The 16,010-nt window shown below is 38.7% G+C and overlaps 1 long non-coding RNA gene across 4 annotated transcripts; it reads left to right on the forward strand.

The window, feature by feature from the left end:
* The first annotated feature begins 1,006 nt into the window (after positions 1–1,006).
* Positions 1,007–15,697, forward strand: LOC137851683 (uncharacterized). Of its 4 annotated transcripts, XR_011093356.1 has the most exons (7): positions 1,022–1,146; positions 3,017–3,079; positions 7,210–7,294; positions 7,935–8,050; positions 11,271–11,353; positions 12,574–12,775; positions 15,454–15,697. It is a non-coding gene; the product is annotated as an uncharacterized lncRNA (long non-coding RNA). The 4 variants fall into 4 exon arrangements; XR_011093354.1 differs by lacking the exon at positions 3,017–3,079 and having other exon boundaries at positions 1,007–1,146; XR_011093357.1 differs by lacking the exon at positions 7,935–8,050.
* The last annotated feature ends 313 nt before the right edge of the window (positions 15,698–16,010 follow it).

A 16,010-nucleotide genomic window follows, 5' to 3' on the forward strand; every position in this document is an offset into this window, starting at 1 on the left:
CAACAACAAATTTTGTTTCCTCCTTTGTCTCCAGTTAAATCCACTATGTACACAGCCATAGCTCATAGCTGAGGAATAGTTCTGTATGATTTCATGATGAAACATTAAAAAAGAAGAACAAACTACTGAGCCATGTTTACTCAGCTGAGAACTATAACTCATTTCAGACCTGGCCTACTTCACTGGAGTCCTGGCCAAAGTTTCCACTGTGTAGTGAAGTTCTGCAACCAGGGGGAACAGATTTTATAATGTAATAGCTGATTGAACAAATATCTTTTCCAACAGCATGTAATTACCATATGTTAAGGTGAAATGATACTCTAATGTACTTAGAATTTTATCCTGGAGTTGTGTTCTTATTCATACTGCATTTACACATAGGCAAATTCACAAAAGACTGGGTGATGTAAGTATATGTGTATATGTTAAGTAATCACCCCCAGTTGCAATCCATTTTAATGGCGATCATTTCAAGGCCTGTGTAGCAATTATTAAATTATTCTGTTGGCAGAGTGCTTGATAACTGAAGTAGAGACTGGAAATGAATTCTGCTATCCTGACTCTTGTTTTGTCGTACTGCACATGGTGAATATTCAGGAAATAGCAGTGTAAATACTGGTGCTGCTTTGTGTTCGCTTGTTATAATCAATATGAACCTACTCAGAGCACAGGTAGGAAAACATCGGATCTTATAGGTCGTAGAAGTATGTTTAGTAAAAAGATGGCTTTGTCCCTTAGGATAATTGGTGATACAACAGCTCTGTTTTATTTTCAAATTACTGTTTTCTTTTCCTTGGTCATATTTTCCTTCTAATATCCTTGTTTTCTAACATCTAAGAGAATCACATTGAACTTGCGGCCTTGTTGCTAGGTTTCAAGCTGATTTTATGCAGTCTACTGAGACACTATTTTCGTTTTTGAATTCTGAATCAAGTCCCAAGGCAACAGGGCCCTGTTTCTTAGCAACACAGATGGGCAGACCATATATTCCAGTGCTTTTGTGCAAGGGAAGAATAAACATCTCCCTGAATAAGGGTGTGCTGCAAGTTGATCTCTTTGCTTAACTTCCCCTAGAACAGAGGAAGGAGAGGCATTCTGTGATACATCACATGAAGTTTGTCAGGAAGTCCCTGTTTTTGCAAGTCGGTGAGTGGTCTCTCTTTCCTGTGCAACGCATCTCTTTGGGGTCTTTATTCATTACTGTGCACACGGATCTGTATGTACTTCAGATCAGGGACTCTCAGTTTCAAGATACAAAAACATGCATGGAAAATCAATGGTAACAAAGCTGGTAGAGGCAGGGTGTGTGAAAATACACAACCCTTTTGCTTTGGTGAAATTAATGGAAAGTCACAGAATTGAACTGCTTTGGGGAGGAACAGTTAAGATCTGTATATATGTGTATATATATTTTAAACATTTCTCCTGGCTGCAAAACCTTGCTTTTAGGAGAAAACGGGTTGCAGAAAACGGACAGAGGAATTGAGAGAGAAGGAGGAACACAGTATTCATGTGACTAATAAGTTAGTGATGTACACATATGATGTCTGAAAAGGAGAAGAGTTACATTTATGACACAGTCTCTGAAAAGCGTTGCATGGCTTTGAAAATTTTGACAGTGAAGGCAAAATTTGAATTTTGCTGCCTCCAGACTGTGGGTCAGACTTGGTTATGGGCAGAGAGGAGTGCTGGGGAGAGAGGAAGGGGCAGCTCTGAACACTCACATAGGAGCACATGCATACATAGCCTTTACATGGTGGCAATAGCAGTAGCAATGCAAAGTCTAGGTTATTACAGTTTTGGCACAGAGCAGAAAAGCAGAAGAGACTTGGCTATTCTTTCATGCAGCTTGTTGCTGACCATGGCAGGTCCCCATTTCACCTGTACCTAAAGCTGGCCTGATGAATCTGCTAGCATCTCATCTGATCATGGCTTGGGAGCAAAAGTCACCTGAAAATGAAAGCACAGAAATGGGACCTTCCAAAATCAGTCTGGGGGAACTTTATCTCCAGCAAGCTACCTACCCAAAGACTCATTCAGAAACACAATTTCATGTGTAAAGATACATTTCCATTTGCCCTTATCTTTCACTACAAGATTTTCTTTTAGGGAAAAAAAACAAAATAAAATCCTGTCCTCAGATTGAATAAGCACAAGGAAGAGAAAGTACTAAGGCTATATCTTTTCTCCAGGTTTTCTAAACATTGAACATTAAGGAAGGTAGGAAAATGTATTGTGTTGGGACCAGTTGTAATATCATTATGACCTGTGTTTCTTCCAGATTTTGCAGGGCATACAAGAAGCTCTTTCAGCCTAAAATTATAGATACAGTGCAAGAAGAAATGTCTGGCAGAGAGACAGAACTGATATAAGGTAGTTATTTAGCTTGTACACAGAATTAGACACTTCACTGCCTGTTAAGGTGTTAAAGCTGCTCCAGTGGCCTCTCACAGGATGAAAATACTCACCCTGCCAGAGGCATCTGTGGTATGATAGAAGGGCATCCCTGTCACCCTTGGGGAAGAGATGAAGCTCTGGTGGCAGTGACTGATGAGATAGCCCAGGGCAGTATGTAACAGCTGGGCACATATTGGCATAGCAATGGGGCAACTCTCATTAATTTTGTGGTGTGGGCAATGCATAAAAATTCAAAAATGCATCAGGAAAGGTAGAAACTGGAGTTTTGATGTTTTCCTGATCTGAGTTTTGTCACTCATGCTTGTGCAAAATGAGGCTAGTGTGCACCCAGCTAGCACCAAATCCCTGCTGTGCTACAGTGCATATGCTCAAGCAATAGCATAGGTTTAGTCTTGCCTTAAGAATGTACTGTTCCATGAGACAAGAATAAAAATGTGAAGGAGAGGATGTATTTGTGTTCCTACTTTGTGATGGGTGTTTCAGGAAAAAAAATTAGAGGTCATGTTCCTATAGAGTGGTGTGAATGTGTAGATTCCTGAATATCTGTGCTTTTGGTTTTAGATGGGCTTTCTTTAGGGCTCAAAGTTTGCTTTTTCAGGTTACTTTGCAGAACTGAGACACAGAGGGAATCAAGAAGCAATAGTTCTTCATCTAAGCGCAGGTACTAAATGATATTGAAGTACAAGAACACATTTATCTTCAATGAATGCATGAGGGGCTAGCCAGACTGCAAGTACAAATTCTATTGTGTATGTGTGTATATGTTCTGGTTTTCTTTTTGCCAGGGACTGCAGTATCTGAGAAGAACAAAATCCACAGAAAAGCCACCATGTTCATATTCCACCAAAATGATAAGCAATTTTTATTTGCATGTCTAATTGAATTTTCTGCAAGTTTTTGGGCTTTCTCACAACAACAAACTCTAGTGCAGCAACCCAAAAGCCAATATGGCTAAAGCAGCCTCTTGATTTTAGCTGTTGGCTCTAACACATCCAACCCTTCTCAGAAGCCACAGGGAAAGGTAAAAGGGAAAGTGAAGCAAAAAGCGACCTTTGAGTCCATAGTCTTGCAACAGCTTTCCAGGCTTAGTTCTGGGCTGCACCTTCCTCTCCCAGAAGGGGGACATGCCTGTTTGTCACTCATGCTCCACAGATCAGGTCTCACACGGCCAAAATACTGTTTGTGAAGAATGGCAAATATAAGACTGCTGTGTATGAAGCCCCCAAACCACATGATAATAGGCAGATAAAGTGTCTGGCTTGCATGCTTTTGTAAAGCGAATACTCTGAAATAACGAGTACATGCTTGGGTATAAAGTTGATGAAGCCACTAGATGTCAGGCTTGCTAGCAGGAAAAAAAAAAAAAAAAAAAAAAAAAAAAAAAAGCAGCTGGGATCTAAATTTGTTACCTAACTCTGTGGTAGTCACGAAAAAGACTTCCACAGGGACAGCTGATGAATTCAGGTTTGCAGCTCTAGTTTTTAATGTGCTCTGTAACTAATACGATGGGTTTCATTTTGGCAGAACAATTTGAAATATGAAATATGGACATCAGGGCTAATCAGTTCATCTTTACCTTGTTATCTGTGCCATATTTTCCTATACTTTCCACTTTTCTCACATTAATAGGTAGCAGCTTGACATGTTAAATGGAAGGAGCAGCTTGACATGTTGGATGGAAGGATTTTTATGGTATTTTTTTCCATTTAGCAGCCCTAACTGAGACCAGCATCTTACTGTGTTATTGTCTGTGTAAAGCATATGGAAAACAAACGTCCAGTTTTTGAGATGAAAATCAAATTATGTACAGAAAACATATAAAAAAATATGATAAAAAAATCCAAGATATGACTTGGATCAGTGCATTAAAAAAAAAAAAAAGTGTACTGCTAAAGAAGAGAAACTTCTAATCTAAAGGATTCTAATCTAAAGGATCCTTGCTGAGATTTTTTAAAGATCTCTTTTCCCTTTCATTCATGGATACTTCCCCACCAACAACAACCAATATCTCTTAAAATCTGATTCCATATAAGCAGAGAAAGCCACCTTTTATTTAGAGTCAGTAAATTCATACTGTTAACTTTTAATTACCAACCTTCATATTTCTTCTCTTCTGAGCCCTCTAGAGAATCTCCTGCAAAGAGCAATTCAGCAAACTTACTATTTCTAAAATAAGAAACCAAACCAAGAAAGTAAACAAAAACCTTGCTGCTCTGCAAAGCAAACTTTTTTACCTAAGCATGTAGTTTATTGACAAACTGCATTAAGTGGCGTATAGCCAATATCACATTTCCATGGAAAATAATAAGTAGTTTTTCCTCCTGCTTTCCTTGTGAGAGCAAAAATCACGTGCTCATTTATTGTCAAGCTGCTCTAATAAGAGTTTAACTTCCCTGTTTTTGAGTTTGCTTAAGCTAATTAAAACCAAACTTTTAGTTAGCTATTACTGCCAAAAGAAATCTGCCTGATAATAATGTTTCCTTGTCTCAAGGAAACTGCATAATTTCAAGATGGTCAAGTTTCCATAACTGTAATTAAATGCAAATTTTTCTTAAAACTTGCTAAACAAAACCTTTTTCTTTGAGTAAATGTGTCTTATTTTTTCTCAAGTCTTGACCTGTAACACTAATTTACAAAAACAGGGGAGGGTTGGGAAGCATGTTTTCCTGCATCTATAATACCGTGCTTCCTAAGGTCAGCACTTATGGAGGTCTGGCGAGATAATGTATAGTGTCCATGTCTTAGGAAGTGTTCAGAAGGTTTCAGAACATTCCAATTTCAATTTCTCTGATCAGGTGCAAACTAATGCTTTCATAAGCTCCAGAAGCTGATCCCAGAAAGTCCAATAACTACATGACCAAGGGCACCTAGCTGTGAATGTGAAATCCAGTTTCAGATCCCCCTTATGAATCAAGCACTTTGGGGATTTCAGTGTCACCTGTTAGTGCTCTAATCTCTGGCCAAAGCTTTTCTTTTGTGAAATTCAGTCTGAGTGAAACCAGCAGTGATAAGTCAGCATGTCTGAAAAGAAATAAGGAAAGGGGAAAAAAAAAAAAAAAAGCAAGTTGCAACCATAAATCCCTTTTTAAGTTCCTGATAACAACACCTCCTCTTTCACTTTTCAGCCAAGTGTAACTTCAGGCTGCTTAGCTCTAGTGCCTGTAAACTGTACAGTGATTTGGTATAAATTTGGTAGAAATAAAGACTTGCTTATACAGGAAATTTTACTCTTTCTTCCCAACCCTCCAACATTTCCCTTGGGGAGATCCTTAATGTTATATCATAAGGAGTTTAAAACGAAATGAGCAATCTCAATGCAAGATGTCTAAATAAAAATGTACCTAAAGACTTGCTACTTTTTGGTCCACAGTTCTGCAGTTCAGACTTCATCTTAAACATGCACATGCACACACACACAAAAGGCCAACACTTCAATAACTGAGGAGATGGTAATTGTTTTATTTTGGTGTGATTTGCCTTTTGTGCAGCAGTTTCTGTGTTCATTCAGGTGGGAAGTTCCTTTTCCACTATTCAGTCCAATGGGAAGTGCTTCATGAAATGGAAATTAGATCTCAATTAGAAAAAAAATAAACACATGAACAAAAACAGGAAAATAGTGCATGTGCAGTTAAACATTCACTACCATGAATCAAGTTTCCAGCATGTAACGTCATGCAACATTTGTGCTCCCTCACTGATTTCACGGGACAGTCATATTGCTGCTTAGCCTCCACAATTTTGATTTTATCTTGTTCATTTTACCCAAGAAACTTATCTTCCTAGTCATGCAGATGAGACTGATACCTCTACAACATCATGGTTATCAGTTTTCTGTCTGGTAGCTCACAAGGAAGTAACTGCTTTGTGATACCCATCTCAACCTGTGAAGATCAGGGAAGATTATTAGTCAGATCTGTATGCCTGGCATTGCAGTCCAACATAAATGATTTACACCAGGAAGCAAACTGCTTTTCAAGAATGGCTTGATGGAGCAAACTTTCCCTTCTAAGGTGCCTTGTCTCATAAGGATTTAAGACCAGAATGAATGTTACGCTTATCTGGCTCAGTTTGCAAAATGTGGTTTGGTAAAGAGCACTGACAAACTCACAGTTTCCTCTTGCAACTGGCAGAAAACATTGACACGCATTTAAAATCCTATCCAATTTGAATACTACCAAACAATTAACATTATTTTTTTTTTAAGTAATTTCTTACTGATGTTAAATGATCCCCGTGTTTCAGCTTTGCTTTCAACCCTCTCAAAAGCTGTCCAGCAACAGAAAGCTCTTAAGCTCATTGTAGTGCACTTGACTGGAGAGTATATTAAAGGTTAAGTTCTCTTGAAAGGTTTGAAAAAGGTTTGAGATCCATGAGAGAAATAATCCAATATATTTATTTCAAAAAACTGTATCCCCTATGTTTTCTGTATCACAGTTTCTTTCTCTAGAAGAGCATTCTGTTTCTGTTACTGCTTCTCATCTGAACTGTAACAGCTATTGGACTCCTTCAAGATTGGGTCCATGGTGGTAGGGGTTGCGTAAATGAAGAAGTTTAGGGTAATGGAGAAAAGTGGCTCTTGTCTGCTCAATAGCTTGATTTGGATAGAACAATTAGCTAAATTTCCTAAATCTTGCATTTTTGAACAGAAATTCTACAATAGTTAAGCATGTGTATTTTTACCTTACCTAAATCCAACCTATAAGGTTTATTCTTCAGGTAATGTCAATGTTCTTGTTTCTCAGCATGATGGCTTCGTCTGATGTTATGATGTATTTTCCTTTTCAAGTACAGTATGCAACAGATTTACCACATCTTGTGTCAAGTTACTCCAGAGATCCTTTAAATGTGAAGTTAAAATCACATCCTTCCAACAGAGGTAAGTCCTGGCTTACTTACTTAGGGTTAAGTTACCAACTTAACATCAATGCTTCCCCTAAATCTCAATGTCAGAAAAATGTCCTCTTCCAAGCTCTAAATAAGAGACTGGAACTATTTCACAGAACTTACTTATGCAAATACACTCAGTTTTAGGGATGCCTGATACTAGCTCAAAAATCTGCTTGCTGATGTACAAATGTACAACACTGATAAGATAGCAATTGCCACCTTGTAATTGTGGTTTACTCACAGGCAACCAAATCAAGTCCAGTGTGTGCCTCTTCCTTGTAGATAAAATAGTCCATATTTGCAATCCTGCTGTGGTTGGTAGTCCATAATGAGATGTTTGCCCTTTAGAGTATTTGCTATAGCTTTGCCTCTTATAAGGATGGCTTAGTTGCAAATAATTAACTACACAGTAATTAAAGTACACAAACGTACATACAAAGAAGTATAAAACACTGCTATTGTACTTTCACAGCAAGACCGTAGACAGAATATTTTTTTCCTTATAATCTTTACCATATATGTCTGGGTGCTAATTTTCGGGAATCCTATCTGATTAACAACCATAGTTTTTGAAATCCTAGAATCCGGAAATTTTGTCTTTTAGCTTATAATTTGCTTAATATTTTCAGATCTGGGACTTGAATTGCTGAAATGAAAGCAAAAGAGCTTTGTGAACATGAATGGGATCCTTCCTAGGTTACTGCTACCAAAGAATCCCTGCCTACCTAAATCTGCTTCATTTATGGTTAGAGGCTTTTTGTTTTGTTTTGTTGACGTTTTTACTCCTGAATTAGATTGATTATATAGTGTTTTGGATCACATAATAGCTGAACGTCAGGGGACAACTGAAAAGTCCTAAGGAAGTAACACCATACTGGAGAACTAGGGATATGGACCACCAATTACCAATTTCTCTCAACTTCTCAGGAATATATGTCTGTTTCCAGCTCTTGTTAACTGTAATAGAACTAACTTCAATGTGTCTGTGCTCCTCTGCTCTGAGAGACACACACAGCGGCTTGGTGCTTACACTGTGTTTTTGGATCATATGGAGGAAAAGCTGTGCCAGGAAGAGGCAGGCAGAGATGCAAGTGTTCATTCTACTACAGTAAGGACACTGGATCCAGTTTTATCCAGAAGACAAACATTTTTTGCTTTCATTCTAAATACTTAACTGAGAGCTGGCACCATTCATTTTGCTTACAGGCATTTTGATACAGGTAGATGATATCAGATGGAGAAAGATGGGTAGTTTGTATATTGTAAAACATTAATTTATTTTTTTTAAGTAAAGTGTATGTACTTATTCTAGGCTGTTTTATGTTCCACTGAATTAATTTTGGATAATTTTGCTTGAAATGTTCCTGTGCTGGGGTACTGCAAAATCAGGGCACTCCTTTTCATGATCTTATATGCCCTTCTGAGGAGGAGGCAAATTTCTCTTTCATGTCTGGAGTGCCCATGTAGGTTTGTTATTTGTTGGTTCTGTTTCTTTGTTTGGTGAGGGAGAGTTTGAGGCCATCAGGATTATTTTTTTTTTTTGAACATTCTACAGCCTAGGCCATGAGAAGTGAATGGTGTGTGAGATAAGAAGTAAAATTCTAAGCTTATCCTAGACACTGAAGGATTGATAAGGCTGGAGTGAGCAGTAGAGCCTCCTCCCTCCTTGGAAGGGATTGCAGGTGGTTGTGTGGAGCAACCTCCACTCAAAGCAGAGCCATAATGGGTGGCTTTCTAAGGCAGGTAGAAATTACAACTGCATAGTCTGAGACCTAAAGTATTAGGAAGTGACATTTTTAGCTTCTGATGCACCCCTTCTTCAATGTTTCCAGGCTGCTGACAGCTTACAGCACCCTCCAACGCAGCTCCCATGCCTGGCTGCCAGAGCCCTGGGAGGAACAGAAAAATTCCTGAGAAATAAGCTACTATCTGCTTCCACCTGGTCTAGAGTAAACTTCTCAATGGGGGTTTTCACCAGTGAAATCTGTTTGCTGTAAAAATGCATTTTCTTACATGATATTTGGTACTAGCCTGACGTGAACTTGCATGGTGATGACTATTTAAATGTCAATGTTTTTCCTTTCACAGAAGTCTCAGACTAAACAGTAGGGTGCTGATGAGAAAGCAATGTGGTAGAGACTTCACAGTCTTATCCATGTTAACGTATCAGCCTTCTGGTTCTATGAAATCTGTACATATGCAAATGCTATGGAGGATGCTAGCAGTCCTGAGCTGTGTCTGTATTACCCTGTTAGGACAGGTATGAGCTCTCTCAGAGCACTGGCACACTGTGACAAAGCAGGCCTAGGTCCTTCAAGCACTACAAAACCTGACACAAAGAGCTCCATTCATCAATGATGTTCAAATATATATATTTTTGATATATATATATTCTTATTTTTCCAGTAAATACCACCAGCAGTGAACAGAAACACACTGAATGCACTTTGATTTTAATAGAGAGCATTTTATCTCCTCCCTTTAGGTCTTGATTTCTGAAATAACATGGAGGACAGTATTATTGTCAATTTCTACATAACATTTCTTTATCTATATGTCTATCTGTTTATCTTCATCACTAAAAATTACTTACTGACTCTTCTAATTCATTAATTCTTTTCTCTCACCAACCCCTCAGTCATTTGGAAGTAAAACAAATGGCACGGTCCATCATACTCTTGAGGACAAGAGAGGCTGAGTGCCATCATGAGCTTACTTTGGAAACTCCCTGCTCTCTGTACCTAAGAACTGGTGATCAGCTGACTGTGCCAAAACTAACCCTACCATGCTTCTTTTTCTTTCAAGAGGAAGATCTGCTTTGCTCTTGAGTCTGCATCTGGATTGAGAGCTGAAGCTCAGCATGGTCAGGTAGTTTCAATTCCTTTCAAAAAGAGCATGTGAGGATGCTCAATGTAGCACTTTCAAGTCATAGTCTGCATTGCTGAGGGCTTTGGGGGAATGTCCAGAGCTAGATTTGGACTAAAACCTTCAGATTTAGATTGTAAGTAAACTCAAGAGTATATACTTACAACGTAACGATTTAGCATAAGAAAATCGCATAGCTGGCTCTTTTGCCCTTTCCAAAAGACAATGATTTATATACCACTGTGGAAAGCTCAGGACACTAGAGACAATTCCTTAAGCAATGATCTCATAGCTCTGTGTGCACTGGTGTGAAGTTTGACATTTTTCTGGGATTTAATAGATGCAATCTTTAGTGAAGAGAAAAAAAAATTATGTAGAATATTAAAATTTTAAAAAGGCACTTTTTTTTTTTTTTTTTTTTTTGTTAAACACATCTTCTTATCAGTCAGGGAGGAATTGTGTTGTATTTTCAGACACTAGTTTGGAAAGAATAAAATCTCTGGGAAATTTCCCTGACTGGAATTTCCCTATTTTCTGTATGCCAGGCAAACCCATTCTGGTGACTGGTGCTTTCTTTGTGTCCTCATATGTGGCAAATGAAAGACAGTACAAATTCAATGGCTAGTGAATTTCAGAGGTTAGGATTTAGATCTCTTATTTGTAGACATAATAGCACTGTATCCCATATGCCTGGTGACAGGACGAGGGGGAATGGGCTTAAGTTGCGCCAGGGGAGTTTTAGGTTGGATGTTAGGAAGAACTTATTTACGGAAAGGGTTGTTAGGTATTGGAACGAGCTGCCCAGGGAAGTGGTGGAGTCACCATCCCTGAAGGTCTTTAAAAGACATTTAGATGTTGAACTTAGCGATATGGTTTAGTGGAGGACTTGTTAGTGTTAGGTCAGAGGTTGGACTCAATGATCTTGAAGTCTCTTCCAACCTAGACAATTCTGTGATTCTGTGATTCTGTGATTATCAATGCTAATCATAGATAATGAGACGAATATTAGCTCAGCCTCACAGTAACAGGGGAGACAGCATAATGAAGTGGTGCACATAGAGTTCCTTCAAAGGAATGATATAAACATCCTCTCTTTACAGATGGGAGAAAGGAGGCAAAGATCTACTCAATGAATTGTTCTAAAAGCATGCAGGAAGAGTGTGGTTCAGTCAAATTCTCACAGGTAAACTTAATCTCTTATAACAGATGTGGAGACATTTCCAGTGCTCCTATGGAAAAAGAGGCTGAGCTTGCCCCTTAACCTCCATGCACAGAACCTCATCTTTCATAATGTAGATGACAGGGGTCTATCTTTGTTCAGGGGTAGCTCATGCTTGCTTGCAGTGGGGGTTGAGATAGATGGGCATTTCCTGGCTTGTGCAACTGCAGTCTTTCATTAGAGGAGCCAGAAAAAAGTCACAGGGCTGCTCAGCAGTGAGGAGAGTGCAAGTTGCCAGACTGTCTGAGGTACAAAGGCTATTAAGGAAACTAAGGTATCTGCAATAAATCTATACTTGCCTAATGCCCACTTACTGCCAAATGCACCATAACAGATATCCTAAGAAGCAAAACTGAGAGCTGTGAACCTAAGAGTTCCTTGAAATTGCTGGCTCAGTTTGTTTATTACTTTTATTGCATGTACTATATATGTTTACTGTATACAATATATGTAAGAAAAAAGCAACCATTCCTGTTAAGAACACTGTGAGGAAGTATAAAGCATTTTCTCCAACACCACATCCTTGCTAGGAAGCAGCCTGAAGATCATTATTGCTATGGATAGGACAGATATTCAGCTTCGCACAGCCAGAAGCAGCTCCTGTGAAAGACAGAAGTAGTTCTGCCAGTTAACTGTGCAGCCAGCAGCCTCCGCTACCCTGCCAGGCTTACCAGCACAGTGCGGTGCCTTGGGGTGAAGGATCTGGAGGATTCTCTGATGCCACAGTTCTGCCTCAGTTGCAATGCCAGCTTGGTGCACTCCAGCAGCCAGCAGAGCCCATTAGGGTTGCAGCATCGCTGGCCTCTCGCTCCATCTCCGCAGGCTGTTGCACACTGCAGTGCTTTGTAGGAGCACAGGGAAGAAGCACTCACCTGTGCTGCTCTGGCAGCTCTCCTGCTGGCCCCTGCTCAGCATCTCCTTGTCCCTCTGTTGCACACATGAACCCTTTCAGAGCAAAAAGGGGGGCTGAGATGTTTGCTGTTCAGGCTGATCTCCATCTCCTCTGGCATTCCTCACAAAGCCCTTAAAGCTCAGAGAAAGGGGAGCTTTTTTGTTTGTTTCTTTTGTTTTGTTTTGTTTATTTCTTTATCAAGAACTGACTAAAGTGTTGTTCTCATGTCTCAGCAGTTGGAAATTGTAGCAAAATCTCTTAATCCTTTTTTACTTTTTCATTCTCATTGCAGGGGTGAAAATGCACTGTAAATCTCACTGACAGCTTTGTCGGTCATTTGGGAACACAGTCAGCTGCAACATGGACACCTCTTAGCCCAGTGTGTGAGAAAGGGCCTGTATCCATTTACTAAAATGGTCTCTGATCTAAAATCCATTCTTGTCGATTGCTATGTTTCCATTGCCATCAATGCACTTTGGAACTTTCTTGCGGAGGTGAGTTTTTTTGTCTTGGGCAGTATTATTGGATTGTTTCTTTAGAATCACTTTATAGAAACCTGTACAGCTTATATAAATGCAGAGAGTGAATCTGGATACGTTCTGAAAGACTAAAAGGAAGCAGCAGGCTTACAAGTAAATTATAAACACTGTGATCTCATAAGTGACCTGAAGAAGCAAGTGTTAGACAAAAGTATGCTCAAATCTGCCACCCAAGCAAACTCACTCTAGAAAGACAGATCAGTAGATCTGTAAGTTATTAATACTAATATTTTGCATATGAATACAGCATATCCTGCATATCTGTATTACAAAATAGACAGAAAGATTTAAATGTCTCTCTTCAGGACACTGCCTCCTCCCCAGTAATATGCTTCAAATTCATTGTTAATCTGTAATGTTACTTTGGGATAGATTTAACCATGTGTACTGTGATTTCTGGGATTGAGATCCTACTCTAAATTACCATGCAGATTAAAATATGTGTTTGATTTTTACACAGGGCTTCTAATTCTAAGATAAGATCTTTCGTCTTTTAACTTTGCTAATATGTTTTTTGCCATGAATTGATGCCCAAGTTCAACTATAAGACCCTCCCTTATAGCTTCCCTCCATCATAAAGCCATTCATTTGAAACCTTAAACATATACACAGAGTACGCAGGCAGTCAGTGAATTTTAGATACTGTAAATAGTCCTAGGATGATACTGGTCATGATGAAAGTACTCATAATATTATCATACTAAGCCTTTGAAATGGCAAATTTTACACCTTTTCAGAGGAACAACATTAAAAAATAAATAGAGTTGGATAACAATAGACTGACAATCTAAGGTTTAAAGAATTATTACTAACTTATTAAGATCTTTCTGAGAATGGATTTACAAAAGCTGGTAAACATTGAAGATTTTTTTTTTTTTTCAATAAAAAACCCTTGTATAGAGCAAAATTAGAATAAACATGCTGGAAAAAATTTAAATAATGGTTGTCTGCCAGATAATTCTCTGTTCTGTAAAACTTTGTTTTGAGTGTTATACCTTATGATGTTCCAGTAATAGCAGTGGGGTGATTTTATTACATTAGTTACACAGTTACAATTGCCTAACATTATCCAGAAGTGTGCTGGCTATTTCAAATACGAAAGGAAATTACTAATTCACTTTAAATAAGTGAGTTTTTTAAAAAAAGGCTCTAACTCTGCATCAAAAATTACACAGCAGAGATGTGCAATACTAACCAAAGGAGAGAGACCTAAATGAAAAATCTGGGATGACTTTTTTCATTGACATGAGGACAATACCTTCTTTTACTTTGCCACCCATCACTGTAACAGCTCAGGAAGTGCTGGGAGTGTTCTGCTTGGATTTTGCACACACACTACGCACTCCAGTGGAGACTGGAGGGGGGGGGGGGGGGGGGAATCCTTAGAAGAGGGCCTTGGAAGAGGCTGTGAGATGCCATCAGCCGGAAGGGCTGCTGTCACTGCAGAATACTTGCAAATGGCTCTTTTAACAAGCCAGTTCAGTTTTGGTACTACAGTTTCCTCAAATTATAAACCAACAGGCAGTGCGTGAAACTCACAAGGTCTGTTCTTTAGCCGTTTAAAACTCAAACATTTATAAACATTGAAGTGCTACTTTTCCTCCATAGAGGCCTTTTCTTGGTTGGACAAATAAAGGCAGGAAATGTCTGTCATGTAGGTTGTCCTAAAATTAAACTTATTGGTAGCGTGCTCCTTAGCTGACTCTTTTTACCTATATTTTACTTTGTAAAGAGAAACAGTTACAGTTTATTTTCAATTACTTCCCATAGAGTTGAGGAAGATAATTAAGTAATGGTGGTATTCCTTGAATGTTCATATCAAGAGATGGATGGGAGAATAGAAATCACATGGCAGCCAGTGTAAAGTCAAAGCACAGAGACAGATGATTTCCTGTACATGTTTTCCTGTGAAGATAATTATTCTTGTTGATAGTCATGTATCTTTGAAAGTGAGGAACAGTGTTACTGGTGAAAATAACTAGGGACAGAGAAAGCCACAGAATACCAAAGGGATTGTTGTTTCACCAACAGAGGAAATGTTCAGGCCTTGTAGAAAAGGCATGAAAGGAAAAGGAACACAATGTCCTGGCATGTTTTAAAACAACGTATCAATACATGCACTACTCTCTGATCATGTCTCTAAAAGCTGGCAGGTATGGCCTATGAGAAACATCAGGCCATGCAAACAACAGCTGTGTAGCCACACAGATAGCCAAGATGTTGGCTATCTTGCACTGAGAGAGCAAGAAAGCTTCTCTTGGATACAGCAAGATTTGGAAAAAGCCTTAAGTGACTTGCAGATCTGGAATTTCTGAGCATATGGTCCATACACATAATGCTGAGTTGCTGTGTCATTAAAGAAAAAGGGCCAGAATTTATCGAATGAATTTATTAACTTTATTGATCTGGCTTTTTTGTTTGTTTGTTTGTTTTCCTGACATGTCTCTGATTATCAGTTTCAGAACAAGGTAGGTCCCCTAAGATGGGCATCCTCCAGTCTATTGTGGTAGCATTCAGGATTTTACTTGTGAAACCAGAAATTTGATGTGTGTACTCCCACAAGTCATATATATAAAGCAAGGAAAGCAGGATGGTTGGGTTAGAGATAACATTTATATTTTATTTCTGGGCAGATCTAGTCAAGAAAGCTCAGGAACAGAGTTTGGAAATGCAGGACAGGAGAGTGCCAGAGGCTTCAGAGCATTACACCAGGATGGTGGGATTGAATTTTTGCTAGCAAGATAAACTGGATATCCAGGGAAAACAGGTATGTAAACTACTGATTTAAGGGAGAAACTAAAGAGTGTTTTACAGCTGTTAAAATTCTATTTAATTCTGGAGCATGAAGTATATACAGTATTATCAACAAGAAGAAATTACGGGGATGATAAATCTGGGATTCATCACGGTTTTTATGTTTGTTTGTTTGTTCATTTGTTTTTTACAGTCATAGCATTCATTTATTCTAAGAACTATGCCTAATGGTAGCAAGGATTGAGAATGTGTAAATAATCTGTGTGCTTCACTGTCTCACATCATTTATGCATTTTACTTCATACTTTATTTTATCTGGTATCTGCTGATTGCTAATGAGCAATCAAAATGGAAAAGGAATCAGGGGAAAAAGGCCTGCCAAGATAACACATTTGGGTCCCCAAAGACATGTTTTCTCTAGAAAAACAGTCTCCAT

The sequence above is a fragment of the Anas acuta genome, chromosome 2, assembly GCF_963932015.1.
Source record: "Anas acuta chromosome 2, bAnaAcu1.1, whole genome shotgun sequence".
NCBI classification, from domain to species: domain Eukaryota; kingdom Metazoa; phylum Chordata; class Aves; order Anseriformes; family Anatidae; genus Anas; species Anas acuta.